Source organism: Ursus arctos, unplaced genomic scaffold (assembly GCF_023065955.2).
Source record: "Ursus arctos isolate Adak ecotype North America unplaced genomic scaffold, UrsArc2.0 scaffold_16, whole genome shotgun sequence".
Classification (NCBI taxonomy): domain Eukaryota; kingdom Metazoa; phylum Chordata; class Mammalia; order Carnivora; family Ursidae; genus Ursus; species Ursus arctos.
The window spans coordinates 24,516,325-24,535,519 of NW_026622830.1; the positions used below are offsets into that span (position 1 = coordinate 24,516,325).

The window sequence follows — 19,195 nt, forward strand, 5'->3', positions numbered from 1 at the left end:
TTGTTCACTTTTGTTGTTATCCTGACCAGAGTCAACACCTGTAAGCAAGTTAAAAAAAAAAAGCTGTGCTTAGGTGTATGCGACTGGAGAGCTGTAGCTGAGGAAAAGCAATCATTTAGCTCTTCTCTTAAGTCTCAGCAGCTGTGTTTTCCTGATGACAGAGAATCTGTCCACCTGCTCCCACAGATGGTACAGCTGTAGCTTAAGTAAAACACCTGGTTCCGTACATTCTTTCCATGCAGTTTGCTAGAACAATGCTAGCTGCAGATTAGGCAAGCCCTGGTCAGCATTTTCATTTATTGCCCAGATTAAGGCCAACCACAGGATGCTAAATATGCCTTTCATTCCCAAACACAAATACAACAATGTTAAAAAAGTTACAATAATAATGCCAAAGAATTTTAAAATGAATAAATAATAATATCAAAGAATTGTTAAAAAGTGTGACAATCCTAGATTACAAATTTGGCTATCATTAACCACTTCCCAAATTAGGACATTTACCGCAAGATAATCCTAGTAAAACAAGCTCAACCACCAGCAGCCAGTACTTGACTAAGAATGGTAGTGTCTTAGTGTCAGTATAGTGAATGTGCTGAATGAATGGACAATGCTAAATAAAAATCACATAAGAAATGAGACTTTCTTCCTAGTTTTACACTTAAGAAACTTTACAATTGAGAAATTTTTTATTCTCCCCAAGCAACCTTAAATTAACTTCTATCAGAGGAATTTTCTCCCCATTGAAGAAGATTCATCAATACTGGTAAACTACAAACAGTGATTATTTCCTGTGCAAAAAAACAAAAATACTCATGAGGTGATACATGATTTCACGCCATAGTCCATAAGTTAGTTTGAACGTTGCCAAGTTATACTTTTTAGCGTATTTGACGGCTTATGGAGAAAATGGTGTGAAATATTAGAAATTAGGGATATCCCAGGAAAACAATAAACTACAGACAATGAGAACTTGGTTAGCAAAAGACAACACAGCATTATCTGGTATATAAAAAGCAGTCAAATTCAAGTCATATGCCCTGGGTGAAAAATAAAATCAAACATCAGTCAGCATTAACTAGTCTTTCTCCCTAATACTTTCTCAAACATCTCCATTTATCACTTTTACCACAAAGTATCCCATAAGAAGTTTTTCTTCCCTGAAATGCTTCCACCATCAAGATTTTGATGGTCTTCTTGTCAGATTTACACCCTCTACAGCAACAGTTCCCAAAGTTGTTTTTAGACCACCTTTAAGAGAACTACTTAGGAAGCCCGAGGAAAATGCAGATTCCTGGGCCCTGCCCCAATCTCCAGTATTTAAATCTCTGGGAGGTGAAATCCCAGGAGCTACATTTAACAAGTTTCCCAGATGCTTGAGGTACACACCAAAGTGTACACCGCATATAGTAATTTTCCCTCATTAATCATTATTTTAATATAAGTCTACATTTACCAATTACTTGACATTATTCAGCTTCATTACTCTGGAATTCCGAAACAAATATAAATTCATTTCCTGTTTTGTCTGTCCTCCAAGAGTCTACTTCATTATCTCCCCAATTTGTCTCCTTGGTCCCCTGACTGGCCCAAAGCAGGTCTTATGCAAATGTTGAACTTATCTCACAAAGGCAGTTCGATTTCTTTTTCCTTCTGAGAAAAATATTAACAGCATGGGAATTTGATTATAATTTGATGAATGTGTCATGAAGTTAGATATCAAAAGCAAAATGCATAATCTGGGGCGCCTGGGTAGCGCAGTCGTTAAGCGTCTGCCTTCGGCTCAGGGCGTGATCCCGGCGTTCCGGGATCGAGTCCCACATCGGGCTCCTCCGCTGGGAGCCTGCTTCTTCCTCTCCCACTCCCCTGCTATGTTCCCTCTCTCGCTGGCTGTCTCTCTGTCACATAAATAAATAAAATCTTTAAAAAAAAAAAAGCATAATCTGTCATATGTATCATTTACATGGTGAGGAAAAAAATCCACCAAAATATCTCCGTGGCATTAATGAGCTGAAAACCGGCAAAGCTTCTGTAATTCAAGCCTGGAGAGTTCGATCCACCTGAAGCTCTTCTTCCTCTATATGTCACCAATAGAAGAAAGGACCTATTTTCATTTCCAAACACAGTTCTGTCCGGTTACAGGCTCATTAATTCCTCTTTCTACTACCAGACAGATGGAGAAACATCATCTCCTACAACCACAGGTAAGAGGAGGATCTGCAAGAGCCAACTGCTCCAAAATGGACGACCTTGCACTTTCTGAGAAAGGGATAAAGATTTGAATGGTGCCTGGCAGCCTCATGAAGCAGTCAATCGTTTATCTGCCTTTTTATAGAGCATTTGGAAAGTTCTCTGAAATGAAAGGTGTGACCACTTTAAAGGCATCTCACTACTAACATTGAACAAATCAATACTGAATGTTGCTGTTGTTCATAAAATCTGTTCCAAGGTACTTAAAACAACTTAAGAGATAAATGTCTTTGGTCTTGTTTAAAGCAAAGATCTGGCAGAACAGTTTCATGGACTTTCCATCTGACCAGAAATTATAAAGACTCTGCAAAATATTATGTATAGTATGATTCCACTTAAGAAAAACACTGCACCATTTGTGTACTACAGATGTATGTAAAGGTATCCAAAAAAAGTCTGGAAATACAAACTTTCAGTCATGAGGTGAAAGGGAATTTTTACTTTTTACTCGTCACAAATTTTTGTAGAATGTCTTAAATTACTTTTGTAAAATACTTTCCGAAAATTTAACTGCCAAAGTGGAATACTATAAAATAAATGATCCATCATTCAACATGGCTGAGAAATAGAACATGGTAGCTAACACAGTCAGTCTATACATCGCTATGGAGTTAGGACTTCTGTTGAGGTCTTGTCTCTTCTACCTAATCAGAGAAGACAGGCCCTGTGTGAGTCAATTCATCATCCAAGCAACCTGTTTCCTCAACTGTAAAGTGTAGGTGGTAATACTACTCAATTCCCAGGCTGTTTTGAGCACTGAATAATACATGTGAAATCCCCCAATAAACTATTATCTTTCAAACTATGTATGTATTACAAATACACTTTAAAATACAACACGAAACACTATATGGTTAAAGCTTTCTTCAGATATTCCAATGTACTTTGTACAGTTTATGTATAAAACACTATACACAAGTCATAATGAACTCCTATAGTCATTATAGCAATGATCATTTTGCACAGAGTTAAGACACAAGAACTATGTTAGACTAAATCTATACAAAGTCTAGTAAATTTCAGTCACAAATCTTTCAGAGAAGTACTCAGGAACTTTCTCAATAAATAAATTCCTAATATTTTACTTCCTTGTCAAATAGCTCTCACAAAAATAAGAACAAAGTCTGTACAATCTAAATTCTAAATAAGGAGCTTCACAAGTATTCAAATGATGAAGAGAATTTATCTATTCCCCCTATTTCACTCCAAAGGCCTTGTTGGGTCCCACCTCTACTTTCATTCACCATGTTATTTGTATACCCTATTAACCTACTCAACATCTCTAGTTGGATATTTTACAGACATCTCACATACTAAAAGTCCTCTGTCAAATTCTTGGTTCACCATCCTATCCCAAACCTATCTGGGGTTCCTAATGTCTCCCCAATCTTCTCTAAAATGAGAAAATTAGCAACGTAAGCCAATAATTTTAGAGTCATCTTTGACACACAACCTCCCACCAATTTCAAATCCAGTGAGGCAAATCCTATCAGTCATACCTTCAAAATACCCTGAATCCAACTATTTCTCCTTACTTCCACTGTTAACATTCTAGTCCAAACCACCAACCTCCTCTCTCTTGTCCTACAGCAATGATTTCTTAATTCACATTCCTGCTTCCACTCTTGCCCCGTGAAGAATGTTTTCCCCAAGAGCAGAGTGATCTCTTTAAAAGGTAAAGGAGATAATGTCACTCTGCTCAAAAACTTCCAAATTCTTCCCATCTCATTTAGAAAACCCAAAATCCTTTCTATGACTCTTAAGGTCCTCCATGGTCTGGCCCTGTTCACCTCCCTGAGATCAGCTTCTCCAATGTCGCCCTTACTCAATGTGCTCTAGTCTTACTAGCCTCCTCGCTGTCTTGTGAACCTATCAGGCATGCTCCCACCTCAGGGTTGTGACACTTGCTATTTATTCCCATTGCCTGGACTCCTCCTCTCCCAGATATCCACATAGCTAGCTTCCTTCTTTCGGATCTTTCCTCAAATGTCACTTCATCAGAAATCTTTCTCAACTACTCTAATAGCACTCCCTATCACCCTCTCCTAACACACTCTTTCTACTTTACTGCTACCTAACTATATTAAACAAGTGTGTATAAAATATATTTTAATGCCATTAAATTTCAAGATCTGTGAGAGGGCTTCATTTTGTTCACCACTGTATCCCTCAGACCTTTACAAAATAGAGGCTCAGCAAATGTTAAAAGACTGGTGAGAACGTAGAATAAATGGAATTCTCACAGACTGCTGATGCAAATATAAACTGATACAACTCTGGAAAATTTTTTGGCAGTTATCTACTAATGCTGAACATTCACACAATCAATGACCCTCCAATTCCACTCCTAGGTATGTACTCAACAGAAAGACACACATACATATACCCAGACATAGAAGAATGTTTCCTGCAGCATTATTCCTAATTAACCCCAAGCTGGAAAAAAATCAAAATATGCATCAGCAAAAGAATGGATAAACTGTGGTATACATTTACAGTGGAATTCTACACAGCAATGAGAATGAATTATTAACACAAGAACACGTGTCATTACTGTTGAGCAAAAGAAGCCAGATACAGAAGAAAACACAGTATATGACTATTTATATATACTGTTCATTTTTTTTAAAAGAGGCAAAACTAGGGGCGCCTGGGTGGCTCAGCCGTTAAGCGTCTGCCTTCGGCTCAGGCCATGATCCTGGGGTCCTGGGATCAAGCCCCGCATTGGGCTCCCTGCTCGGCGGGAAGCCTGCTTCTCCCTCTCACACTCCCTTTGCTTGTGTTCCCTCTCTCGCTGCCTCTCTGTCAAATAAATAAATAAAATCTTAAAAAAAAAAAAAAGAAGTGAAACTAATGAATGGTAAAAGAGGTCAGGATATTGGCTACCCTGGGGAAGAGGGAGGAACAGTAACTGGAGGGTGAGAAGTGGGCTTCTGAAGTAATTGCGTAAATGTTCTATTTCTTGATCTGGTTAGCAGTTACATTAAGTATGATCACTTTGTGAAAATTCACTGGGCGGTAAATTTAGGGTTCACATAAAGAGAGAAAAATTACAGGAAAAGAGAAACACTGTCAAGCTATCTTCCCAACAGCTACTACAACTATTATTTCATTTATCTTTTTTTTTTTTAAGATTTATTCATTTACTTTAGAGAGAGAGAGCAGCGTAAGTGGGGGGAGAGGAAGAAAAGAGGAGAGAAGCAGACTCCCTGCTGAGGGTCGAACGTCACTCGGGCCTGAGATCATGACCCACAGAAATGAACAGTCAGAGGCTCAGCCCACTGAGCCACCCAGGGGCCCCATTTATCTTTTAAACATCCCTCTATTGGAGTGCCTGGTTTGCTCAGTTGGTTAAGCAGCTGCCTTTGGTTCAGATCATGATCCCAGGGTCCTGAATCAAACCCCATGATGGGCTCCCTGCTCAGCAGGGAGTTTGCTTCTCCTTCTAACCCCCCTCACCTCTGCTCATACTAACTCACAGGTTCTCTCTCTTTCTCTCAAAATTATAAACAAAATCTTTATTTAAAAAAATAAACATCCTTCTATAAATAGCGATAGCAAAAAAAATTTTTTTACTAAGAAATTATTATCGGGTCACCTGGCTGGCTCAGTCAGTTAGTTAAGTATCCAACTCTTGGTTTCAGCTCAGGTCATGATCTCAGGGTCATGGGATCAAGCCCCAGAGCCTGAGATTCTCTCTCCCTCTCCCTCTGCCCTTCCCGCCACTTGTGCACTCATGCACTCTCTCTCGCTCTAAAATAAGTAAAATTTTTGGGGGCGCTTGGGTGGCTCAGTCATTAAGCGTCTGCCTTCAGCTCAGGGCATGATCCCGGGGTCCTGGGATCAAGCCCCGCATCGGGTTCCCTGCTCCACTGGGAGCCCGCTTCTTCCTCTCCCACTCCGCCAGCGTGTGTTCCCTCTCTCGCTGGCTGTCTATCAAATAAATAAACAAAATCTTTAAAAAAAAAAAAAAAAAAGGTAAAACTTTAAAAATATTAAATAAATAAAATTTTTTAAAAATTTTTAAAAATTACTTTCATTTAAGATATAATCCACAACTGGGGCGCCTGGGTGGCTCAGTCAGTTAAGCCTCTGCCTTTAGCTAAGGTCATGATCCCAGAGTCCTGGGATCGAGCCCTGCTTCCAGCTCCTTGCTCAGATGGGAGCCTGCTTCTCCCTCTCCCTCTGACACTACTCCCTGCTTGTGCTCTCTCTTTCTCTGTCAAATAAATAAAATCTTTAAAAATAGTAATAATAAAATAAAATCCATGATTAAGTGAATTATAAAGCCATACCTTCAGTCACCTATAAACTAGAATCCAAGTGTTAAGAAAACCAATCCAAAAATGCTTCCTCAATATGCCATACTACCTATTTAAATAAGAACCTATTTAAATAAGAAAAATTTATTCAACTGTTACGGACAGATCTTTCCACATAAGTTTCCTTTTTAAAATATCATCCTCCAGGATAAATTTAATAAAACCTGAAGCCTTCTTTCCCTCCTTAATCTGTGGGATCAAAATCAACCTGTCATGTTCTAATATTTAATTGTCATGGATTGTCTGCCTGTTTTCCCTGGAATCAAGAAGAGGGTTCACATGCAAACAGGATTGATCTGGCAAATGAGTAAATATACAAAGAGATCCTTTTCCCAAAACAAGTTTGTGCTCTACACTGGGCTAAACCCTCATACAATAAATTAACTCTTCAGCAGCTTCCAAGATCAAAAGCTGAAGTCAACCAATTAAGCCCTAATGGGATACCAATTTCCTATTTTCGATAGAAGTTTAAATAAACCCCTCTTGGTTTATACAAATCCCTATCAACCATCCAGATAATCCTGTCACACTCAGTTCCAAATTGGCATTTATGAATATGTGCTACAATAAAAAAAGCTTTGATTACTGCATATTAGAGCTTTCACTGCCACAACCAACATGTGCTTTTAAAAATTGGGAAATTTGGGGGTGCCTGGCTGTCTCAGTTGGTAGAGCATGCAACTCCTGATCTCAGGGTTTTGAGTTCAAGCCCCACACTGGGTGTAGAAATTACTTTTAAAAAATAAAATCTTAAAAATAAAAAAAAAAAAAATTGGAGAATTTCAGTTGCTTTAAAAATGGAAATGACAGCCTTAATTAGAAAAGATGTCTAATACGGGGTCCTATGGGTTAAGCATCTGCCTCTGGCTCAGGTCATGATCCCAGGGTCCTGAGATAGGACCCCGCATCATGCTCCTTGCCCAGCGGGGAGCCTGCTTCTCCCTCTCCCTGCTGCTCCCCCTGCTTGTGCTCTCTCTGTCAAATAATTAAAATCTTAAAAAAAAAAAAAAAAGATGACTGATAAACTAAATTTGACCTAATTGCTGTCTCCAAACTTTGAATGTCCTAATAATCTGCAGTTATCCTATTGACCTGCAGCCACCAAAACAAACAAGTAAGCAATTGCTAAAGGACATGTACAGTGTCATCTGCTCCAAGGATTTTCTTAGGAGTCCTTTAGGATTTATTGTCTTTTAATTCATGGAACCAGAGACCGTGGAAAGAGAAGGACTTCAAAGATCCTTTATCTTTTGCCTTTCCTGTATTTAGAGCATTATTCTCAAAAAAATCTGTGTATCTACTACGTGGACCATAAAAGGTGTTCAAAATGAGTTCAAGGACACAGAGGCAGCTAAAGCAGAGTATCCGATCACTGTCTATGTTTTTGTATGATAAAAGGCAGTTTCATAAAAATGAAAAGAAAGCTGACTTCTATTAATACAGCACAAAGTTTAAAATCAACAATAACACAGAATAATGCAAGGCCAGAGTTCCTCAGGAAAAGCTGATCAGCAACTTGACAATATGAGTTAGACATGTTTGCTGTCAGAAGTCTTTATGGGATACTAAATTCCATCTCAACTTTTCCTTCACATTAGAAGTTAGACAAAGGAGCGTAATTCTACCAGCATCTCTGAATATAAGGTGATGGCAGGAGGGAAAGGACAGAAATTATTTCGAACAATGATGTTAACCAGGAAGACAAGGTAGAGAATCACCTAGGAGGCTATTCTCAAAAACATACGAATGTATCATAATATGGATGTCACACCGATATTCTATTAACTCCCCAAGGTAATTGTGATCACACACCACCAATCCACCCATCCTCTCTCCCCAGAGGAAAACTAGTTTTCCAGTCATCTAGAACCAGAGGCTTAAAACAATGGAAAGCTGGGGCGCCTGGGTGGTTCAGTCGTTCGTTAAGCGTCTGCCTTTGGCTCAGGTCATGATCCCAGTGTTCTGGAATCAAGCCCCGCATCAGGCTCCCTGCTCAGCGGGAAGCCTGCTTCTCCCCCTCCCACTCCCCCTGCTTGTGTTCCCTCTCTCGCTGCCTCTCTGTCAAATAAATAAATGAAATCTTGAAAACAAACAAAAACAACTGGAAAGCTTACTAGGGTAGAATTGGGGAAGCTGTTTAACAAAACAACCAGCTGAATTGTTGTATACCTTATTTCCCATTCTTCAAAACGAGGAGAAAAAAAACGTGAGCAATACCTACAGAATTCCTGAAATTGTGAGCTATGCTATTCTTCTACTTCCTTGCTTTTTTTTTTTAAATAATCTCTACCCCCAGTGTGGGGCTCAAACTCAGGTCATGATCCCAGGGTCCTAAGGTTGAGTCCTGCTTCGGGCTCCCTGCTTCTCCTTCTGTCCCTCTTCCCTCCAACGCTCGTGCACTCTTTCTCTCTCTCTCAAAAATAAATAAAAAATCTTAAAAAAAAAAATCACTGTCAGTCCAAAAACTAATTTTTAAAAAAGCTGTTGGAAAGGAAAAAACAGATTTGGTTCAAGACAAGCATCACTTCCTGTCTTTTTTGAAGTATATCCACACATGTGTGCAGATTAGGTCAGATGCCTATCCTTGGTGGCTCCTGTCATGCTACTATCACTGTTTACCATTTGATACTGAAACTATCAGTCTCTCCCCTCTACTGGACTACACCTAAATTCAGGGCCTTAAAACTCTCTTCATAGCCCCCAGCATCTGGTACTAGTGGTTTAATGTTTGTGAAAGTAAATGAGTATCTGAAATCAAGAGTATCTTAGAGGAGGGCCTGGATGGCTCAGTCCACTAAGCGTCTACCTTCGGCTCAGGTCATGATCCTGGGGTTCTGGGACTGAGCCCACATCAGGCTCCCTGCTCAGTGAAAGTCTGCTTCTCCCTCTGCTTCTCCCTCTCCCTCTCCCTCTGCCCCTCCCCCGGCTCGTGCATGCACGCTCTGTCTCTCTCTCCCAAAATAAATAAAATCTTAAAAAAAAAAAAGAGAGAGAGAGAGAGAGTATTGGGATGCCTGGGTGGCTCAGTTGGTTAAGCATCTGCCTTCGGCTCAGGTTGTGATCCAGGGGTCCTGGGATGGAGTCCTGCATGGGGCTCCTTCCTGAGCAGAGAGTCTGCTTCCCCCCTGACTGCTGCTCTCTCTGTCTCTCTGACAAATAAATAAAATCTAAAAAAATTAAAAAAATAAAATCACCTTTTTGCACAAAAATAAATAAAAGATTATAACCCAGTGACTAAAATAACTCATATTTATATAAATAAATAATGGTTAGGAAAATGCTCTGTAGTAGAATATTAACAGAATGAAGAACTAACAGAAATAGAAAATTGTACTCCAACTATCATAGCAACAACTGACTCAGGCAAACAGTATCAAAAGATGCTAAAACCAGTAGGCCAAAGTTTGATAACAAGATATTTACATAAATTCAGTATCTCTCCCCATGATTCTTACCCATTAAAAAGGAAAAGATAATAGCTCTATAGTGGAGAATCCTAGCAGATAACACCTTGAGCAAGTGATCAAAGTTAACATCAAGTCCTGGACAGATGGACATCATGTGCCTCCTGATACACGCACTGAGAAGGACATAATTTCACTCTGTGATACTCCTGCCAATATGCAAAATCTGAATTAATTCGTAAGGAAAAAAATTCAAATTGAGGGACATCCTACAAAATAAACGGCCCACATTATTAAAAAAAAGTCAAAGTCACAAAAGATGAGACTGAAGGATTCTTCCAAACGGAAGGAGACTAGAGGCAGGAAAACTAAATATGATATATATATCCTGGACTGGATCCTAGACTACAAAAAAAAACATATTTTTCCTATGAAGAACATTATTGGAATAATGGAAAAATTCGAATGAAGTTTGTATATTAAATAATACTATTGTATCAAGACTATTTCGGGATTTTGATGAGTGTATTGTGGTTACATAAGAGAATGTCCTAGTTTACGGGAAATATACACTAAGTTATTTAGGGTAAAGAGGTATCACAGCTGTAACTTACACTAAAGGAGTTCAGAAAAGTAATATCCAATATAAACAGAAACATAGAAAAATAGTAAAGTGTTGACATCTGGGGAACCAAGATGAAGAACAAAGAGGAATTTTAATAGTATTCTTCCAACTTTTTCATAAGTTTAAAATTATGGCAAAATACAAACTTAAGGGGCGTCTGGGTGGCACAGCGGTTAGGCGTCTGCCTTCGGCTCAGGGCGTGATCCCGGCTTTATGGGATTGAGCCCCACATCAGGCTCCTCTGCTATGAGCCTGCTTCTTCCTCTCCCACTCCCCCTGCTTGTGTTCCCTCTCTCGCTGGCTGTCTCTATCTCTGTCGAATAAATAAATAAAATCTTTAAAAAAAAAAAAAATACAAACTTAAAAGTACAAAAAGTGTTTTTATAATGCAAATCACCATCCCTGAATATGTCTGTGTTTTTCTAAAACGACTTACAGTATCATGTAACATATTTAAGTAGAGGTAAAGAGTATAGTTAAAACCACTTAGCCAGGGGGACCTGGCTGGCTCAGTTTGTACAGCATGAGACTCCCTCCAAGTAATATTTATTTATTTATTTGACAGAGAATGAGAGTGCACAAGCAGGGGGAGCGGCAGGCAGAGGGAGAGGGAGAAGCAGGCTCTCCGCTGAGCAGAGAGCAAGACTCTGGGATCATGACCTGAGCCGAAGTCAGATGCTCAACTGAGCCACCCAAGCACGCCCAGCATTTAAGGCTCTTGATCTCAAGGTCGTTCAGTTCAAGCCCTGTATAGGGCATAGGTTTTACTTAAAATAAACAGGGGCGTTTGGGTGGTTTAGTCGGGTGAGCATCCAACTCTTGATTTCAGCTCAAGATCTCATGGGTCATGAGATTGAGCTCCGCAAGGGGCAGGGAGTCTGAAGATTCTCTCCCTCTGCCAATCCCCCCTCCTGCGCACGTGTGCGCTCTGTCTCTCTCCAATAAATAAATAAATCTTAAAATAAATTAATTAAATTTAATTAATTAAAAACATAAACACTTAGCCAGGGATTCCTGGGTGGCTCAGCTGGTTAAGCGTCTGCCTTTGGCTCAGGTCATGATCTCAGGGTCCTGGATCAAGCCCTGCATTGGGCTCCCTGCTCAGAGGGAAGTCTGCTTTTCTCCCTCTGCCCCTCCCAATGCTCATGCTCTGTCTGATAAATAAATGAAATCTAAAAAACAAAACAAAAAACTTAGCCAGACCAACCCACCAAGGGAAAATTAAGGTGAAGCTTACAAAAACCGGAGCTGCTGACCCTAAGCCGCTCTAGGCAGCTAGAGAATGAATGCTGAAGGAACTAAAACTAACACCACTCCAATTTCCCTCTCCTAAACCATCTCTACCTTTATTCATAAAGAGGACTTGCTTTATGCCTGCCTTTTCTCCCTGCAAGGCTGGCTCCACTACTCTAGAGGGAAACAAAGTCAAAGACATAATCATTTTCTCAATATTAAGAACTAAAAACATTGCCACATTTTTGGTGGAGAAAAATGTCACTATTTAAGATTTTACAGAGAGGGGAGGCAGAGGGCAGGTAGTGCTAAGGATATAAACTAGCTAAAAAATACATGGGGGGGGACACCTGGATGGCTCAGTCGGTTACATCTGTCTTTGGCTCAGGTCATGATCCTAGGGTCCTGGGATCGAGCCCAGCATTAGGCTCCTTTATCAGCAGGGAGCCTGCTTCTCCCTCTGCCCGCTGCTCCCCCTGCTTGTGCACTCTTTCTCTTGCTCTATCTCTGGCAAATAAATAAAATCTTTAGAAAAAAAATAAAATATAAAAAATAATTTAAAAATGCACGGGAATTAGAGATAATTGTATCATTAGTGTAGTTTCTGGGATATAAGGTAAAAATGAGTAAGTCTGTGTTCAATGTCTGTTCTCATGCGGCTTCAAAAAATTAAAAGCAGGCGTGACCTCTGCATGGAGATGGCTAAGTTAACAAAGGAATAAGGGAAACATTTGTAGCAGAGGAAAAGGTCAAAGCAGTGTGTCAAGGGAGCTGTGTTATGCCTGGTATTAACATTTCACTTGAGCTGCTGAAGAGGTCAGATTACATATTTGTCGCCATCAGCTAATTTAATTGAAAGGTCTAGCCAACTCCAAAGCTATAAATTCAGACAGAAGGATACCTAGCTCTGAGTTATTCTAAATTTTATTTTGATTTCTGCATTTAATTATGGCAATACAAAATAGAAAAGTAGAGTCAAATCTTCAAGAGTTCACATCGTAAATCCATATACTATATTGGATGATCCATATTTGACAGCTCCTCACAGGGCCATACAAAATTAATATGGACATTACTTGGGCTTTTGATGTTCATTGCCATCATCTGTTTCACTGCTAAGATCAGGAAACATATGGGATGAATTGGTAAAGGATGCTGAGAGTTTCTGTTGCCCTTTTTTTTTTTTTTTAATTCACCTCTAAGTCTAATTCAGGATACCTCTGAACAAGACCAAGATCTAGTACAGGAGTGGTCTCTAAATCATATTCCAATTCCTAACACTTTTTTTAAAATAAGAGATGTTAGAGAAAGTTAGTTCTTGAAGAAAGATGATGGGAAATCAAGTATCTTCAGGGAACACCGGGGTCCAAGGAACACATGTCTAAAAACCTCTAGTCTAGTTAGTAAAAAGAAGTCATGTGATAGTAAAAAACAGGTTTTGGACTCAGGTCTCAATGTAAAATGAATGAACTCAACACCAGAACTGAACTAAGTTTGAACAGTGCATCTGCTACTGATTAACTGTGTGACCTTGGGCCATTTATTTAAGTTCTCTGAGTCTTACTTCCTCATCAGTAAAACAGAGATACTAACTCCCTCCCAAGGTTGTTCCAAGAATTACATGAGATGAAAAACACCCAGCAGAAAACCTAGCAAAGGCCCCCTTTTGAAGAATTCAACTGGACTTAAAAGTCCGATTCAGTTGACACATCTGCAATGGACTCATTTCACAAGTTTAATTTATGGTACCCCAGCCCCTATAATTTCAGATAGCTTCAAGGGGCCACAGACAGAAACCAGAGACAAAGGCAAAACGCTACTTAACCAGCCATAATAAAACCCAGAGACAGGATCTGTCACATGTACATATACTAGCTCATATTGCACATGGGGCCAGTCAGTACAGCAAGAGTGAGGCCCCTCGTCTTGGCAATCTTACCACAGCACAAACAATAACCAGGGAGAGACTGTCCCTCATTAAGTCGTCAAGCTTTCACAAATTTGAAGTAAATCTTCAGTGACTGCTTTCTATAATATGAGGTTCAAAACAATATTCTAAAACTAAGGAGTGACGATAAAACTGGCAGGTGAGAAATCTTTTTTCCACACCTCCTTCCTCCCATTTTTTCCTTATCCTGGAAGAGGTATGAACTTAGTGAATTAACTCATCTTGATCCTAGTGCTACATTCATTTGTTGTACACTACCTTTTGAATGATCTTTTCTGCCAAAAAGCATTCATTGCACTCAAATAACTGATCAAAAAGTCTAGATCTGCATGTCCCACAACAGGCTTAATACTCAGGAACAAGCTTTAAGTCAATTTGTATGGAGGAAAGCCAACGGGTTCTAAACCAGCACAAATGCATTCAACAGTCAAAGATGAAGACAAAAATCATTACAAGTATCCAAAACATGATTCAATTTAGTAAGTCCCAACTCTCAAAATAACCAGTCAATAACCCTCAAAATAACTGAAATCAAAGGATAACTTTGGTTTTTTGTTTGTTTTGCTTGCGGTTTTTTTGTTTGTTTTTAAAGTAGGCTTCATGCCCAACGTGGGGCTTGAATTTAGGACCCCGAGATTAAGGGTCGCACACTCTGGTGACTGAGCCAGCCAGGTGCCCTGATAACTTTGTTACTAATAAGAAAACTTATACCCAATTCTACACAAGGACTCACTGAAATACCAACTCTATATTAACATGTAGATAGCAAGTGACTAAATAATTAAAGTTTCGTGGCAGTATTACTACTCTCAAAGCCTTCAGCTCATTTCACACTACTCTGCCATGGGGTTACCCAACATGCGGCAAAAAAGGTTCTGAACATCTCCCTCAAAAAGGGGAGAAACAACCAGAAAAACTTCTGTAGTGCAGTAATATTTATAGATATCTATAAGCACTGCTTCCCTTATAAATGCTATATTCTGAGAACTTAGATGACCTTTCAAATATAGGAACTTCACAGTGTCAGAGTACAGAAATTAGGGTTTGATTTTCCCATTCATTGATGGTCAGCAAATTTTTTTTTAAAGATTTTATTTATTTCTTTGTCAGAGAGGGCGACAAAGCACAAGCATGGGGAGTGGCAGAGGCAAAGGGAGAAGCAGGCTCCCCGTGGAGCAAGGAGCTGGATGAGGATGCATGCGGGACTCCTTCCCAGGACCCTGAACCCAACAGCAGCAGCTTAACAAGCCACCCGGCTGTCCCGGTCAACACATTTTTTTTAAGGTAGTCTCTATGCCAAAAGTGGGGGGTCAAACTCAATACCCTGAGATCAAAAGTCACATGCTCTACCAACTGAGCCAGTCAGGTGCCCCAAAGGTCAACTTTTTTTTTTTAAGATTTTATTTTTTTTAAGTAATCTCTACAGCCAACATGGGGCTCAAACGTACAACCCTGAGATCAAGAATCACATGCTCCACCAACCAAGCCAGCCAGGAACCCCAGTCAACACATTTTTAAGTAACAGCTACCTTAATGTTAAGAGCTCAGGCTCTGCTGCCAGAAAAATCTAGATTTTAATCTAGACTTTGTCATTTATTAGTTCTATAACATCTGAGTCAATTTCATAATTTATAAAATCAGGAAATATACCTACCTAAAAGACTGGAGGATTAAAAGGCAAAAGGTAAATGCATGATATCTAGCCCAAAATAAACATTCACTATTAGTTATTATTAGCCAGGAATTATTCTCATTTATAGAGTAAACAAACTTGAGTCTCAGAAATTGAAAAACTTCCCAGAACTGGGCCTCAAACCCAAAGTCTGCCTGCAAATTCTTTTTCCATTATGATCAACAACCTGCCTCACATGTATCTCTGCCTTTTTAAATAGGCTACTAACTGCAATTTAACTGGTCTGGATTGTGTGGTCACAGATTATGGTGCTTCTAGCGGTTTTTTTTTCTTGCCCAATCGTTTAGGGGAAAATGACTAAACGCATCAGTATGGCATAGTAGGTAAGGACCAAAGAGAGGACGAGACCCTGTCTCTCACTGTCAGTATGCTTACCTGCCGTAGCCTTCCTCCTCTTCATGTGACTTGTTGCTTTTAAAATCTGCTTACGAGGGGCACCCTGGGCGGCTCAGTCGTTAAGCGTCTGCCTCCAGCTCAGGTCATGATCCCAGGGTCGTGGGATCGAGCCCCACATCCCACATTGGGCTCCTTGCTCAGCAGAAAGCCTGCTTCTCACTCTCCACTCCCCCTGCTTGTGTTCCCTCTCTCGCTGTCTCGCTGTCAAATAAATAAATAAAATCTTAAAAAACAAAAAACAAAAACCTGCTTACGAGGGAGTGCCTGGCTGGCTCGCTCAGTCAGAAGTTGTTGAGTCTGAGCCCCATGCTGGATGTAGAGATTACTCAAATAAATAAACTTTAAAAACTACTTATAAGCTGGGCTCAGACAAGTATCTTTGAGGAATGTGCAGAATATGAGTTAGCTCTGAGTGAAAGGTTGAGGTGTTACGCTATTAACGAGGTATACAAGCTTCAATCACAGTCATGGTCCCAGCAGGAAAGACAGCATACTCCAGAGTAAGGATAATTCAAGGAGGGTTTAATAACAGGACTATAAAGGTGATAATCACAAGGGAGAATAGTACCCTGGGATTAGAGAGGGCACTTCTAAGCTGGAGGAACAAAGGAAATAAAAACTTTCCAAATCCAGGAGCCGCAGAGAGAGACTCCTTTAGAGGAATAGCAATCTTCAATCAAGGGACACAACCAGCCAGAGGCAATAGCCATAGGAAGGGAGCATGGAAATTAAAATTCCCTAACCTTAGACGGGAAGGAAGCTCTTGATGTAGTTCATACAGATAAGTCAGCCTCCCAGGGCAGAGAACAGGCAACAGATGGAGAGTAGACCTAGAGGAGCGAACGGAAGGTACCTAATTCAACCTCCAGGAAGTCTTTCAGGTAGGTACACTTTCGCATCTCTTCTTTCATGCTAACAGACAAATGCCAGATAAGGAAAGCATTACTGAACAGGACAATCCTCACCCCTTTTGAATAGTAATGCACAGGACCTATCTACTATATCTGTAATCAAGCTGTTCACTAGTAAGTATGGTCATTTACCATTTTACTTGTAACTGTTCAGAATTCTTTGGAGGTCCAATGACTTATATACATTTCTCCATGTTTAAGGACTTCCCACTTACCTTGTTAGGCAAAGTAAGATTAAAAAAAAATGCAGATACTGTAACTCTTAAGGAGCTTACATTTAGGAGTTTATATTCTTAGATAACTAAGAAGGCAGAATGAGGTAAGTGTCATCAGAGAGAAAAGAGCTGCGGTGCTGTGAAAAGTTCTGGAATAGGCTTCCTTGCCATCTGGACCCTGCCAGGAACAACTCCAGCCAGAACTCACTGCTATCCTATTAACAAGGTATACAGGCTTTAATCAAGTTCCCTGCAGGCCCAGATCTGGAGACCTACTCACTAAGCCCTCCAGAGAATCCAAGTATCTGCTCAGCACCTAAATAGGTCCACCACTCCTCTCCCGGAAAATGCCCCTCTCCTTCTTAGCCCTGCTTCAAATGTCACCTCCTTTCCTAAACCTTACTTGGACCCTTTAAGAACAATTAGTTATTCCTACCCTATATTCCCAAAAGACTCTGCTTTGAGCACTTTATTATTATCTATGCATAGGTACAGGGCCCCTACTACATACCCTGTGAGATCCTAAGTCTTCCTTGTATTCTCAGGTACAAGCAACATCCAAAATAGTGGGTCAAGCGCAGTCTAAGTACTCTACATATGTTATCATATACATTACCAATACATATTATCAATCATCGCAAAACTGTAGGTGGGGCAGGAACTCTCATCAACTCCATTTTAACAGATGAGGAAAATAAAGTGCACAGAAAGGTTAAATAATGTGCCCAAAGTCTCAAAGTTAATAGGACTGGACCCCAAGACTTCAACCTAGGCACAATTCCAGAAGTGAATCTCAACAGACTTCATGGGTTGAAAGGGTCCCATTACAAGACCAATGGTCCCCACCCCCAAGATGCACAGTTATTATTCACACCAGGGTATGCAAAGATGTTATTGGAACTTCTACTTATATTTTAGTTCATCCTTCGCAAAATGTATTTTTGCAAGTGTTATAAAATGTACATAACACAGACTACAGTTAGCACTGTAATTGTAACTTAAAACATCACATGTACGCATACTCAACCCTATCTACTGATAGAACACTAAGACCATCTGAAGCCAATGCTCGAGACTACTTTCCCCAAGGACTCGGAGCTCCTACGTTCTCTGCCCAGCACTTCAGTTAAACGCATTAACCAATCAAGACTATAGGTAAGCTCCAGAGGCAAGAATCTGCTTTATTCATCTTTGTAAGCCCTACAATAGCACAGGCCCTGGTGCTTAGCAGATGGTCAATGCTGAATCTAACTGTATCGTGGAAACGTCACTGAAAAAACCCTCTCAATATTTTAATGAAACTTACTATATGCTTCCAGATTAAAAGAGGGCACTAAGCATGCTAAGAATGTAATACAGAATTCTATTAGGAACACTAAAATAAATAAATAAATCTTCGTTACATAATAGAACCAAAAACTGCACTTTGGTGGTATATTTTAAACCAAAAATTACATAAAACAGGTTTGGATGTAAAAAACTTGAGTTGGTATTAACAGTCCTTTCCTTTACAGAGACGGTGCATCTTAGGCCTAACCGGTCACCTCTGCCTCTCTTTTGTTATAAGCTCCAAGAGGAAAGCCTCAAACTACCAAAAGCAGCAACTGTAGGCTTGATATGAAGAGGCATTGCTAGATGCATTTACTTTGCATTTCTTCAATCCAACTTTTAATGAGTGTCAAAGAAGTGAGACCGTGTAAAGCCTCCCTTTATATGAAATACTCAGGGCTCTGAGGCTAGATCACAGTGTTCTTCAGTTTCATCTGTGGCAAAACGGGCATATTCAAATACTTAACTCTTATTTACACTATCACCAGGATTAAATGAAGAAAAAACAAGCAATATGGTCTCATGTTTCCTCATTTACCTTGTCTTCCCCTCCCCACTCCAAACGCAGAGGCTGATATGGTCTATCCATTTTTTTGCTATATTCCCAGGGCCGAGAATGCTACTTTTTACTTAATAAATGATTTAATAAACATTGAAAGAATAGAATGCAAAATGCCTGCTGCTCAAAAAAATGTTGACTATGACTGTTATTGTAACAAGAAACAATTAAAATTTTATTGTTAAGAGATACCACCCCTCCCCCAAGGATCTCAAAATTCTAGGAGGAACACTAGACAAATGCGGGAATAGAGAAATGGAGGTAAGAAAAACAACTGGATCATAAAGCAGGACTAACCTAAGACAACATC

At 39.8% G+C, this 19,195-nt stretch overlaps 1 protein-coding gene across 4 annotated transcripts in view; it reads right to left on the reverse strand.

Annotated features, from left to right (window-relative positions):
• Positions 1 to 19,195, reverse strand: part of CBFA2T2 (CBFA2/RUNX1 partner transcriptional co-repressor 2) — a 148,989-nt gene that overhangs the window by 128,893 nt on the left and 901 nt on the right. The gene's annotated exons all lie outside the window — the stretch shown is intronic.